The 14,815-nt window shown below is 52.8% G+C and overlaps 1 protein-coding gene across 2 annotated transcripts in view; it reads right to left on the bottom strand.

Annotated features, from left to right (window-relative positions):
- The window catches only part of LOC105700576 (T-lymphocyte activation antigen CD86), a 203,889-nt gene that overhangs the window by 55,137 nt on the left and 133,937 nt on the right, over positions 1–14,815 (bottom strand). The window lies entirely within an intron of this gene.

A 14,815-nucleotide genomic window follows, 5' to 3' on the forward strand; every position in this document is an offset into this window, starting at 1 on the left:
TCCGCCCCCAGACACAAAAGACACTCCTTAGGGTGTCTCGAGTTCGCGGGAATACTTTGATGAATTTTTTAAATCCACCCATGGGGTTGGGCCAATCACCGGAATTTATTTCGAGGAGGTGGAATTTTGAAAATGATTTTTCGGGCGGTTCTTTCCGGAGGCCTACCCTCGATTGGGCGCTTTCTTGGCAAGGGGTGGCTGGGATTTATTTAGTTCAGCCGTGGATCCACTTTAATGGATCAGATTTTCCTTTGAGCCCCGACGTTCCATCGGGGACAGGATTTGCGGAGAAATCCTCTCGCCGTGAAGAATTCTTTCGGAAGGTCGCACCTGTGGCTTCCGGGAGCGGTTCCGCGTCGTGCATACCAACCGCTTTGTCACGGGAACCGATTTGCGCGAATTCTGTCCCATCGGGTTAAAATAGCTCGGCGAGGGTGGTTTTGGAACCTGGAGGGTTCCACCGTTCCGCCGGGCCCAGATGCTGGGGGAGTTTATCCGGGGGGAGTCTCCCGAAAGTCTGGGAATCCGGGGCAAGTTCCTCAGGGAACGCGTTCGCCCCTGGGAAGTTTCCTCGGAGGAATCCGAAAAGGGATCGAGGCCTCTTAAAATTACTCCAACATCCCCTGCGAGACGATTTTGTGACTTCGATTGGTCGGAGACATTTTTAAAGACCCGACGACCTCGATCTGTCAGGGGAATTCTTAAATACCCGACATCCTTGGCGAGATATAATTACGCGGCACCGATGAAATGTAATCTTTTTAAAACCAAATTTTATAAAAGTCGATAAAGAAATTTAAAAAAATATCATGGGTGTCGGAACCTTCCTTGTAGCCTCCGTAATCATACCGTAAGGTCTGAAACGATTCGGTACCCCCCAGGTCGGAGAAAAGTTTCTTCGCCGTCACTTTCCTATCACCTTAAGGATCAGGATCAGGGATCCGGTGTTATTTCGAGGAATCCCTCGGGAAGAACGGCGGACGCACAGGGGAACGGCTCGGGGGTGCGAAAATGGCGCGGAAAGGACGATCGGCCACTTCTAGGGGATCCTCGGAAAGACAACCCAGGGAAATCGGGCCATCCCTGGGCGCCTCCCCCGTTTCCCCAGGAATGCCCGAATCAATGGCGGGAGATACCGCCGCGGAAATTCGAATGGCATCCTTCCACCCCGAGTGGCCTCGGCTCAATAAAATGTCGCCCCGTTGCTCGACCAGCCTCTTCGTCCGGCATTTCTCCCCCTCGCCCTCTGGCAGTCGGTCGATCCCTCTCGCCCCTTTTAAGTCGAGCATCCGGATCAAATTGGTACCAGCTCCCCTCCCCGAGCACCCCCCGCAGACCCCACAGGAACAACGAGGGACCCTTAAGGCTTCGCGACGATCCTGCTCCCTCGGGAATCCCTCTCTCCCTCTCCCGATAACATCCCGTAAATTCCGCGGTTCACTTTCCGGTCCCTCCTCGTTTCTTTCCACCCCCGTAACGATCCTAACCTCAAACCCTTCCGATCGACTCCCCTCCGGAATCGAAAACGCGTAACGAGTCCCCTCGTTTAAGTCACCTCGATTTATCCACGGAGTTGCAAGAAAAAATTCTTCTTTCATCCATTTCTTTCCCCGCACGATTTATTCCTACTTAAAATATCCATCGAATATGTACAAGCTATTTTAGGAAGCTTGCAGTGAAATTATACGAAGTGAACACTTTCTGGAGATAACACGGAAATTGTGCTAAAGGATTAGAGGAACGTTCGAGATTATTCGCCGCCGACGTTATTTATGCGGAATTGCCGCGTTAACGCGTCGATTCCCCCGCGGCGACGCATTTCCGGCGGCATTAAAAACCATAATCGGGCGTTCTTTTGCGAGGGCCTCGCCATGCGTGCTCGCGGGGAACACTCGGGAGAGCTTGACCCAAATTTCCGGAGCTTAAAACGCGTGCGTGGCCGCCGCGCGGAAAAACCGCCCGGTGGACAAATAATGCAAATCGCGCCGCGAGGGTAGATTCGAAGTCAAGGAAACGGAAGTTCCCCGCCGGCGATGTTACCGCGGACTCGTCATTTCGGAGCGCCTTGTCACCCTTATCACAGGGCGAAGCGTCGCGATATCACTCGGTCGCGGAAAGAAACTGGACAGAGTTTTGCGCCGAACTCCCAAGTACGAGCATTCGGGAAAGTCTCTTTACCTCGAATGCCTCGAGGGGAAGAAGAAGACATTTTTAACAGAGTGGATTTCCGAATTCCCGGGCATCCATCCCCTGGTTCGTAGATTAGGTTATTTCGGTGCTCTTCCGGGCGAACATCCCGCCGGCGCAATTAGTCAAGTCAAATAATACACCTCCACTTATTGCCTGGCATCGACCTCGGCAGGGAGAGACGCAACGCGAGCAGGGAATTTCTACCCCGGTAAATTCGTCGCACCCCCGTTTGCCAGGCGACGTTTCCAGGATAGACCGATGTTTTCGTGCCCTGTCGCCTCAGGAGCGAGGAGCACCATTCTGTGTAGCTACAGCTAACTACCACCAATTACGGCCCTTAGGAGTCAGTAATGGGCTTCCAATATCCCGGAGTTTGCCGCCACCCCCCGGACGATTTCCACCCTCGATCTCTCCTTTTCCTCTCCGGTAGAACTCCGAGTGTCTAGGTATCCGTACATGAATGTCTATATACGTGTATTGGATATGTACGTCCCTTTCCCTTCACGGAGAGATCGCCATGGAAATGATCCCACTTAGAGTCCGCCCCGGATGCCGCGACTTTGACAATCGGAAGGTGTCAAAGGGTTTGACGGAGGGGTGTCAAGGGGTGTCGGAAGGACGACCACTGGCAGGACCGTGGATTGACTTCGAGAGACGTCTCTTCGGAACCTCGACACTCGACACGCCATCCCTCTCAGGGAGCCTAACTAGTTCCAAGGACTCCACCCATTACGATTTTATTTTTTCTCTTCGTCCTTTAGAAACTTCCTGGCTCAAACAATTTTTCTATCAACTTCTTTCCTATTTTTCCACTTCGTAGACTTTACGAGGGTCTGGGTATGCGTACGTACATAAATGTGTACATACCCGACCCAAGGGCTTTTTCTCGTAATTTCAATTTTTTCTTTTAGGGACGTGCCGATAATTATGAAAGGACTCTAAGGGTCGGCTGCGTTTAAATGGACGCGGTAACGTGGGAGAATTCATTTTTTTTTCTGTAGCGTTCTTTTACTTAAGCCCCTCTCGGAATCACCGGTGCAGTTGATAACTCGCCATCGACGCGGCGGCAGGGATCATTCGGAAAATCCCGTCGCGTGCATGAAAATGCATATAGACAGGGGAAATATTTCCCAGCGGATGTCGCCGTAAACTGTCGCGTATTTCACCGCGGGCGCCCTCCGGGTCCCCGCGAAAACCCCGCCGCAAAGCCCGGGAAAGAAGCAACATTTTTAATTGCGTCGGATTAATAAAATTCCCTCATTACCAGGAAAATTACGCCGGGGGGAAGTAGTGCGCCGGCCCCGCGGAAGCGGGCTAATTAATTGCGCCAGGCAACCGTGGAATAGCCGGCTTTCCAGAGAGGCGAACTCGTCGTTGTCATTACGCGGGGACGCATTGTCGGCCAGGTGGTTGCCACGGAAAAAAAGGACGGGAAGGAAGAGACCGGCGAAAGGGAAAAAGGAAAGGAAAATAGGAAACAGGGAGAAAGGATGGAAAACCGGGAGGGGAGGCTCGTCGCGTTTCGGAAATTCGAGGGAAGCCGGCCGATGAAAATGTTTCTTCCCCTTCCGGGGGGGTGTCCGGGGGGGATGAAGGCCGGGGTCGTCGTGAAATAATTGCAAAAAGTAGGGCAGATGCCGCAGGGGGGGCGGAAGTGTCCACTCCGGGGTGGGAACGAGGTTCGAAAGTGGAGCGACCCCGGTTAAACGATTTCGGAAATTCGGACCCGGGGACAACCCCCGAGGCCAGACGTCGTTGCACCCCTCTCTCGACAAGGCCGGGAAATTATGTCCCTATTCAGAGATGGGTAGACGCACCCCTAACGTGGGGATGGTGTACCCCTAACGTGGCGAGAATACACCTCTAACGAGGCGCACCCTCGGCGTTCGAACGAATCGCTTCGGCCGCACTTGGCGTGATCGCTGGATATTAAAAAACAATTCTTTTTCGACGACTGGGAATAATTTCCCTGCGTTACGCGACTCCCAGCGAGGTGCAAGGGAAACGGAGACGTAATTCCACGTCAAAAATTAATTAAAAAATAGGGGACGAGAAAAGAGAGAGGGGGAGGCTCGGAAATCGGCCCCAATTGTCCCGGCAATTTCGGAAACCTGAGAATGCCATGGCGCCCCCTCGTTCTATGGGGGTTTCGATAATTCGCGACTCGCGGAAAATTGCAAACGCTGGGGTGCATCCCCGAGAAGGGGGTGGAAATAACAGGGGCCGCTCGCGTGTTGCGAACTAGTTTGTCTGGTCGGAGACTATCGGTTAACCATTCATCTTGGAGCCGCACTCTGGCCGCGGTCTTTTATGGCGTTTCTTCCCCCCTTATGGGGCGAAGCCGGCGTTCATTCCCGAGGGAGGCACCGGGAACGCTCTCGGCGTTTCTTGCGCGACGAAAGCGGCGGGCTGGATAAACACGTACCCCCTCGTCCATCGAATCCCATGTCGCGTGCATCCTTTCCCTCATAAATCCGACCTGTCGACCCCGGACATGACGCGGCGTCAGCGTTCGCGTCTGGCAAGAGCGATCGTGTCTCTGCGTTTTAATTTCACATTTTTATTTTTATATATATTTTTTTTCCAAGAAACTCGACATTCGCGAGAAAATGTTCTCAAGACTCCAGAGATGGTAGTGCCTGTTATCTGTAATTTTCTTACAAGAGGAGGACCGCTTGATAAGCCGGAATTAAATTTTTCCCCGCCTTCCCCCCATCGCGATGGCCGGAACGGCGCCTCGTTGCGTGGACAATAAGAGAATCTAACGACGTCAGAATCCGTGCCGCTTAAAGCTAACGATCTCCGTCCATTATCGTCATGGCGTTTTGACGTAATTGCAGCGAGTGGGGCTCCCAGGGGAATAATTGTCCCCCCAGGGAACGATATTCGGGGGCCCGGAGTCCCGTCCGGCACGCCAGAAGCATTTCTGCGCTCGCTCGCGGATTCGCTTGGGGGCGGGGGCGGGGGTGGAGGGGGCACGTTAATATGCTTGGAAAATTACAGAAGTACACTTAAGTTCGGGCGCGAGGTTCAGCGAGCGCTTTGCCCGGCCGCGGCTAAAACGGCGCGGTTTTAACGTCGAATTAGACACGGCCGGTTCCCCCTCCGCGTCCCCCGCGTATTATCGTCGCCCGATGCGCCCGACTCGGGGAGAACGTCCCTCGGGAAAAGGCGGGAGTTACGATTATGTCGTTACACGTGTTGCTCGCGTAATCGCGGATTTTAATCCGAGAAGATGGATGCATTCCGCGCGGGGGTTTTCGCGAGTGAGTTAAGGCGGATGCGTATTATTTATCATCCGCTTGAAGGGAGCGGTGGGTGGTGGGTGGGGGATGGAAGACCCCCTCGCGCATCGATTCGTCAAAGCGCGAGCATTGACAAATGCATCCAGAATTCCGGATTCATTGTCGAGCGACTTTCCCGCACCATGATACTCGAGATTACTTGAAAATGGGGTAATTCAGGAATTCCGTGAATTTTGGTCCAGTGAAGGAATTTTTGAGAATTTTCTGGATCCTTAAGAATCATGCCTGGAAGAAGGGGCACGATTCGACGAGGGGGCAGGGCTCGTGGCCTCGGTAAATCCCTGCACGGTAATTGTGTGTTCCCGAGCAATCGTTCGGAGATCGGTAGCCTTGTGCTCTACTTTAACGACGTCCGGAGCCCCCGCTCCCCCGCTACCCCCTCAGCGGAATAATATCCTCCGAACAAGGAGCCCTCAAAGAAATGTATTTCTGCGCGCGACTCGCGACGTAGATCCTCTTTGGCCTGTTTATTTCAAGGGGGAAACGAGGAAAGGAAATTTCACCAGGCCCCGGAAGCGGAAAGGGAGGCCTTAGAGAGTGCCCCCTCGCCCCCCGAGACGCAGAAAACACGGTCCCGTCTGCGGTATCGATCTTGGACATTTACGAGCCGCATTCCCGTCAAGAGTCCTATCCAAATCGACGCTCGTAAACCTTGTAATAATTGGCAATTCCTTGGCACGTCTTAAATCGACCCCCCACGGCGCGTCCGTTTGCCCCCAAGTCGTATCCCGATGACTCGGGAAAGACGGAGAAATTATGATTTCATAAAAATGGAGCAACTTTAGTTGAACAAAAAAAAATGGGAGGGCAAAAAAACAGAAAGGGGAGAAAACGCTCGTTGGAAGGGGTTGAACGTCAGCGTGGCGGCGTTTCATCTCCCGGTCGGTCCCTCGGAAAGTTCCGTTTCCCGAGCACCCCCCGACAGGCATTAAAGCTCGCCGGCGACTGCATAATTTTTTAATTCGACCGGCGACATGTAATTATCCCGCGGATTAGCCACCCCCGGTTAGCGAGGACGAAGTCGGACGGGTCGACGAACCGCCCCGAGCTCGGCGGAGCAACCGGGGAGTTACGGCCGCGCGTTTTAAGTCGGCGGAGCGAATTTCAGGCTGCGGTTTATAGATACGAGCCCGACACCCCCAATGCCCGTTCGGCCCCGACTCACCCCCGTTAATACACCCCAACGACGCTCTTCCATCCCTGACCTATCCGACCGCCCCGACAGGGCATTCCCAACCGGCGAAACGATCCGCCCCGCTAAATTTCAAACGGAACTGGCCCATAAAAGTCCCGGGTATGGGGGAGGGTTTTATGTACGGCGTCTTGCGGGCATTAGCGCGAATCGCGGGCTAACTTTGCCCACCCCCCTCGCCACCCCTCGAGGCTCTTAAGTGCGATCGCTTCCCCGAATTAGGGGGATGAAACCGGCCGCTCTCGCCCTGGCAAGCTCCTAGAGAGGATTAAAGCACCAACGACCACCATAGAGGGTCATGTGTCAGGCGGGGGTCGTTAGGGGTTCTTGGATCCCCCTCGATTCGTTAAATTTCTCCGATTAAAGGACAGGGTGGAAGCATTGAGGGAAATCGATGTTGGTCTTGCGTTTAACCTGGTTTTCGAAATTTTTGTCGAGATTTTTTTCAAAAGCTACTTGGGTGAGTCAACCCCCCCACCCTCCTTGCACGGCCTCCCTTTTCGCCGGCCAGAAGGAAGAAGCGCGATTCGGGGGAATCGAGGAGATCAAGAGCAGTCGGTGGGTAATTGCCGCGCGAAAAGCCCCGCAAAGCTCTCCCAGCGGGGGGAGCTTTCCCCCCGAGAGATAGAGAGAGAGCCGGCCAATCGTTTTCGGACGTCGCTCCCGGCGCACCTCCTTTTCCGTTGGATCGACGTCGGGATTTGTCGGTCGAAGGAACACCGAGTCTGATTTGACGCGATACGCGGCATCGGGCCGGCAACCTCCTGCAACCCCCTGCCGGGGGCCGACTCCTGGATTATTCCCCGGATTCTCCTCGGCCCGGCGCCATCCCCGGGGGTGGATCCCGTTTCCACCCGGGAGAGCAATTTGCTAAGTAGAATGAATATTCCGCTTTGTCGGCCGCGACGTTTCGCGTTTTCCGGCGACCAGGACCCGAACGCGACCTCGGAGATCTACCCCCGGATGCAAGAAAAGCATCCCCCTCTCCTGTCACCCCTGTCTCTCGTCGTATCTTCCAGAGAATATTTTTAAGACGTAAACGCAATTTATGTAACGATTTTACTTGACTCATCTCGTAAGAGATGATTTGTCCCGGACAAACTGTTTATAGTATAAATACAATTTATACAACGATTCTCCTCGATCCAGCTCCCGACAAGGATATAAAAATTGGAAAAGTTTAAGGAAATCGAAGGAGGAGAAGTTCCCATGGGGGGGATGAAGAACGTATTAATTATTTAAGGACCGTCTGAGGGTGCGACTACCCCCCTGCGACAACGGGTCGTTTCTCACGGGTTCCCAGCAATCTGGCCGAAGGCCTTGGCAGCCTCTTTCTCGTCTCGTTAAACGCCTGCCTTATCCGCCTGCCTTCACCTTCGACGCATTTCCACCCCCTTGCACCCCCGTCGTTTTGCTTGTCTCGGCAATTTTCTCGAGGAGGATCCGATGAATTTCCAAGCGAGCCGATGCGAGCCGGATACGATATTGCCTTTTAACTTCGTTATGAAAGCCGGCAGATATGGAAAAACCACCCCCACAAATCATCTCCGTTTCCGTATTTTCCCTAAAATGTGCATAAACACCCCCCGCGAGATTTACCCCCGACATTACGCACATTCGATTAGCCCAATCATGGCTGGCACAGAATCGCGGAAACTTTCCGTTTTCCTGGGCGGGGAGGCAAAAACCCCCACGCGAGCGCGTGCCAAGTGCATCCGAGGAATGCATCCACACATTGGGGGTTGCATTCCCCCCCCCCCCCCTCGGGGGTGGAAATTCTTCCGGCCGCACTTCGGCCCCCGCAAACCGCCCCGATCCCCTTTCCCCGGCCATAATCGCTGGAGCCAATCCGCGATAGTGCGATTGGCTCCCCCCATCCCTCCCGATTTTACCGCAAATTTTCAGAACGACGATTTATGCGTGCGCAAGCGCGCGACTGTAAAATTCCTCGGGGGAAGTTCCGGGTATTCGCGAAGGAGAGAAAAAGCGAAGGGGAGGAGAAGGGAGAGAGAGAGAGAGAGAGAGAGAGAGAGAGAGAGAGAGAGCCGGCTTTATTGGAGTCCATTAAATAACGTTTTACTGCATGATTTATTAGTTCGCAAAGTCCTCCCTTAGAGAGAGGGAAGTTCGTTGCGGGGCGCCCTCGTGCATATGTGTGGTATATGTACGCATATATACATATAAGCGTACGTATAAGCACCGCGATAGAGAATAAGGGATGTTTTTAACCAAGTTTCGCCCCGAAGAAATAACCCCGGCACGAGCATCGTGCGAAATAATTGGAAATCGTAAAAAAGGGAAGGGAACCGAAAAAAAAAAGAAAAGGAAATAAAAAGTCCCGTTTTGAGAAACGGCCCGATACCTTGGCGATGCATCTCTCGGCCGAACAGGGTTTTCTGGGCATAAAGTTGGAAATGGACTGATATCGGGTCTCTCCCCCCACTGCAGGGGGTGGAAACCCCCCGAAAGGGATTTATCCTCGTAAGGAAACACCCTATTGTTTTATCGCCCGGCCCGGGAAATAGATACCCGATATCAACCCCCTCGGCGGGTGCACTCAATTTTAATTGGAAGTGTAATGGGAGACCAAGTTTACCCCATGTGAAATTCCACCCCCGCACGCGCTATTGGAAGAGATAAAAAAAAAAGGAATTAAGAATGAAGCTGCGAAACAAGTCGGATTCCGTTGATCGCAGATTTGGAAGACGCCATGCGAGATGTATAGTCGAACGAGGAAAATGAAATTGTCTCAAAGAGACGAATTCTTTCCGCAACCCTTGTTCCTCCATTCCCCCATTGGGGGGGTTGTCGATTTTCGGCCAATAAGACCGAAATAAGGCGGAGGCCTTTGTTCCCCGGAAGAGTGCGCTACAATGGACTGATCGGAATTCCTGGGAGCGATTGCTTCCCAGAGACGATTTCCAGATCGATTTGGTGCACTTTCCGCGTCCGAGGTCGCGGCACGCGGCTGGAATTCCGCATCCGGAAGGTCCGCCTCCGGGGTGGACCCGATTAAGCGGCGCGAAATATCGGGGAAAATCGGGGAAAATCGAAAATCGATCGTCGGGGTTACGGACCCGGCTTCGGATTCCGCTGTTTACCCGCCCGCGGATTCCGCGGCGGTTCCAAGGGAATCCCGGATCTCCCGGCAATTATTCAGATTCCCGGCCGGAAGCGTCCACCTTCCGGTGTCCCGTGTGTGCGGTCGGGCCTTTGTCCGCGGCGCGTTTCCGCGGCGGATTCGCGATTAGAAGACGGGAGCGGACACGCGAGGAGCAGATTCCGCCCGTCCATTCCGCGCGGAGGAAGCGAGTTTCCGCAAATTTTCCGAATTTCCCTCGATCGGAGGATCGCAATTTCTGGAAAAACGCCACCTGGCCATTTTTCAAAACCGCTCGACCACGGTCGACCGCGCGAATCGCCCCGGCCGCGGAGATTTATATAAAATAATAAATCAAGCCCTGGGGTGGCGTGGAGATTAATTCCGGGATTTCTCTTGCGCGAGAACGGCGGATGGACTTTTTGGGAATGGATTTCATAAAGGAAAGAAATATACGATCCGAACGATGGCCAGACGGTCGCGGAGACGCGGCGTCCGGGAGTGGAAATCTTTATCGTAAAATGGTAAACCATGCCCTGAGGTAATGTAGATATTAATAAAAAAAGGGGGATCCAAACGATAGCCAGGCGATCGCGGAGGCTTGGTGTCCCAAAGCGGGAGTCTTTCGGGCCGGAAGTCGAGTTTTACGAGCGGAAGGGCTACGCTCGGCTCGCTTTGAAATTCGCGACGTGGCCATTGCCGGGGCTCGGTCTCGGGTGCCTCGTAAAGTCGCTCGAAAGGGAAATTCAGCTGCGCGTTCCTGCGGAATTGACGCCGCGGTTTGGCCGCGAACGTGATCGCGTTTGGAACCCGATACGCCGTCGAGTCGAAATACCGATCAGGGCGCGCGTAAACCCCGCCTGGTATCGACCGTGTGCGGTCGCGTACATGCATCCGCATAATTTCATCGGATGAGACAGGTGGATGCGTCAGGTGATAACGCGCCCGCGAAGGGATCGCACTTTTCGCCGGCAACGATTACGCGCACCGACGATCCAACTACCGGAATAATCTCTAAAAATGGCACAGTTGAAGCAGGTAGCTAGACCCATTATCAAACAGCGGAGAAACAATGGTGACAATTTCCGTCTTCACCGAAAAAAAAAAAAACCCACGATTTCTCCGGATCAAACCCTGATAACTCATTACAATCCCTATCATTCGTCATTACCAAATCCTAAGTCTGAAAATTCCTGCAAACCGTCCGTAAAACTAAAAATTCCCCCAAAACCTGGCTCGTCGCATTTCCCGCGATATTCGCTCCCGTTTCTGGGGCGATATTTTTATTTCTTTTTATTTATCTTCCGCGCGGTCACAATTTTTTTTTTTTTCCCCCGGCAAATCGGTGGCGCGCCGGTGTATCATGGAATTACGGGGATTCGATCGATCGGAATGCCGGAGCTTTGATTCGACATGGGGGGGCCTCTCGCGTGTCCGGGAAAAATACCCGATGCACCCCTGCAGGGGGTCCACGGATCGTGTAGAGCAAAAGGGGTGTGAACGACGAAAGCGCGACATGCAGGGGTTGATGGCCGTGTCAACTCGGGCCGACGTACACGAGGATGCGATATAATGGATAATTAATGACTTATGAAACGTCACCAGGACCGAAACGGACGTATCGTCCTGTGACGTCACTTCCCGGTCCCCCGTAAACAGGGGACCCCTAGCCCCTCGCCCCTTTACAAGGGTGTCGATTAATTATTCATAAGAGTCGTCACTACGCTCCTTCCTGGCCGATGGACAAACCGGACGACAACGTCAAACTGCATATTATATGCACCGGCGAGGTGCGTCCCCGCTTTTGCTCTTTTTAAAGGACTGATAACGAGGTCCCGGAAGTATAAAAAAAAAAATTCGGAATTTCTTCGATCGCTCCAAAGAAAATTAATTTCCTCCCGCCGAGAGAATTTACGCGAGGCTTCCGATTGTCCGAAAGGAGGAATCAATTTTCCCAATTTATTTTCACGATGTCGCTAGAATCTATGCGACGCTCCTATTGTTTATTTATATCCGGGTAGGTGTTAAACGTCGATCACGGTTCCGATTTTATGACTTACGTTAACGCGATCGTTTAACGAGGTCGTCATTGATACGAGCAGCGCGAAATCCCTTACGCGATTAATTCGATCCGGGACGACCAATCGGGCCTCGTGGAAGCGACTGTCAATCGGCCGAGACAAGTAACGGCCCGGAATTAATGCTCTCGTTTCGTGTCGTTTAATTGCTCGGTTCTTATTCAGCCGCAAATGCACCGTAATACGCGACGATTCTAGCCCCGATATTACCGTGGCCATTAAGGCACCGAGTGTTTGATGCTTACGTCCCACGGGCATAATAAACACGGCCATATATATTTAAACAGACCTCCACCTCCGTACATACATACGTCCGCGCAATTTCTTTAATGACGCGAACTCGGTAATTGGCAATTACCAAGTATCGACCGAGGTCCCCCTGAAATCGAATCGTCGCTCCGCGGGATATAATTCGAGGCTCCGAGAGTCCTAACCTAGAAAGTGAAATAAAAAGGAAGGAAAAATAGGGGGGAGAGAAAATAATGAAAATCCCTTGCCTCAACTTTTACTTTTCCGCCCTCGCGGTTGCGTTTCTTACTCGGCGAGGGTCGTAAAGAGAAGAAACGGCGAGATTTTACTGCCGACTCGTGTACCTAAGGGCATGTAAAAAAAGGAAGAAGAAGAAGAAAAAATGGTACACACACCTGTACGTATATTCTCGGAGAGGAAGAAAAGAGAGGGTCCCGCGCAAAGAAGCGGAGACGGCCGAAAAAAATGGCAAAGACGCAGAGGGTAGTCCTAGGGAGAGGGAATAAAAGACTGGGGAACCCCGCAGGACATACGTGCCTGGCACATGGAAACCTGGAGGTCCTAGGATGCGGCTCTTCGACGTGTCCGGATACGTCGGCGAAATCTTCGTTTTCGGGCCCGGCTCCAATTGCGAAAGTTGCATTAAATCGCCGCCTCCCCCTCTACGGGAGGTGCCCTGAATTTTTCATTCCCCCGGGACCCCTACTCGAGGAACTCGGAAATTCGGGAATTCGGGAAATTCGAGAATTCGGCAATTCCGGAAGCCCGGAATCCCGCAGGCTGCGGCTGCTCCACCTAGAGGGGCTCTTTCCATCCCCCGAAAACGAGGAGTCGTCTAGCAATCGATTCGCGACTCGCAAATTTAAGACCAAGTTTTACAAACGAGTCGGATAGCCGGATGGGAGAGGGAGAGAGAGAGAGAGAGGATCCGTCAACCCTCCTGTTTGGAGAACCAATATTGACCGCGGATTCCTCCCAAGTTTCGCGCTCCGTCGGTCCATTTTGCAAACACCCGGGAATCGTTAGGGACCTCGAAAATGGGAATCGGGAGGAAGGCACCTCTCCCCTCCCCCAGCCGATCGGTGAAGCCGAAAAAATACCCCGAGAAGGGAATAATTAATTTCCGGAATTAAAATTCGGTTTGAATGGACAAAATTAGTAATTAATAAGTATTGGGAGAAATGCCGCTTCGATGCCAGTAAAATGTCTCGCTTAGGCGGTTCCCGGTACTTGAACGGGTCTTTTTCCTGGCTGGTCCAGAGGGGAGCATTTCTGGAAAGCCATCGTCGAGGCGATTTTCCGACCAAAGCGACAAGCGATGGCCGTGAATCGGGATCGACGACCCTCGATCGCGACGTCGGGAAACGCGGGTTCGCCGATGCCCTCAAGAGAAACGATTGAGAAATAACGTCGGGTTCCCGGGAAGGTATTGGACATTCTTTATACTCGATACCGCATCTATCATTCGATTGTGCTCGCATACGTTCCCTCCGTCGGGCCGTCTGGTCTTGAGGAATCGGACGTGTCCCCAGGATACGTCCCCGGGATAGTCGAGGAGAGACGAGGAGGGCGCTCGAAAAATGCATGGAAACGCTCGAATATCTCCATAGAGATATATCCAAGTCTGGAGTATTTGTTTTGGGCCCTGGCGAAATGGTCGTCGCTCCGAATGGAGACACCCCTTTACATTAAGTTCGATTCTCATCTAGCCCATAATGAAGATTTCCTCGCTCAGTTTACAAAATCACCATCAATTAACGAAACCACCCCAGTCTCCGTACGCGAGTTAGAAAGTCACTTGGAAAATCGTAGAAATAAAAAGAAATCCTTTCAGCGACGACGAGCCATTTTTCCAGCCAAGGAAAATATTTTTCGGGGTGTCTCAGGTTTTACGGGGCTCGGTACGTCCTTCGAGGGGAGTAGAAAAAAGGGAAAGAGGGAGTGCGCTCGAAATTACCGAGGAAAGGCGGGGGCGGCCGAGTCGAGTAATTACAGTAGATCAAGGGGACAAAACTTAGGGGACGTCGAAAAGCTCCGGCCAATGGCATTGTCGGGGTCCGGGCACCCGAGTGCACTTCCGATGCACCCACTACAGTTTGCCGGAGACAGGTGGTGCGGCCCATTGTGAGGGTGAAATATTGACACTCCATATTTCGCCGCAGCCAGCCGAGAGAAAAACGTTTTCCTGCGTGCTTTTCCTGCGCCCTCGGTGGCGTCTCCACGTCCTCCCCCTCGTACACCGCTTGCACCCGGATGCAAGTGCAAGTGCAGGCGCAGGTGCAGGAAGAGTACCCACACACAGGGGTCGTTCCGTTCGCTCGAGGTATCGGGCTCGAAACGATTATTTGACGTATTTCTTTCCTGCCCGAGGATATCTAACGCGACCCTCGTAACTTTTGCACCCCCCACGTGCCGCGATATATCCACCCCCTATGGGGGTAATTACTGACCGTGCGAGATTATTCACCCTATAAGAACCGAGACTGGCCAGAAATAAAGAAGGATCGATACCCGGTAAAATGTACGGCCACGAGTGAAAACGATTATTAAGACACGAGCAACGGGAATATCCTCGGTACCTTTTTAATAAATGGCCGCGATTAATAAAAATCCGGGGATAGAAATGTCCCTGGATTTCGGACGGAGAGGTACCTCGAGGAATGATTAAAATTCATATTCCACGATCCGAGACGGCTGACCT

The sequence above is a fragment of the Orussus abietinus genome, unplaced genomic scaffold, assembly GCF_000612105.2.
Source record: "Orussus abietinus isolate OABI.00-Male unplaced genomic scaffold, Oabi_2.0 scaffold2, whole genome shotgun sequence".
NCBI lineage: Eukaryota > Metazoa > Arthropoda > Insecta > Hymenoptera > Orussidae > Orussus > Orussus abietinus.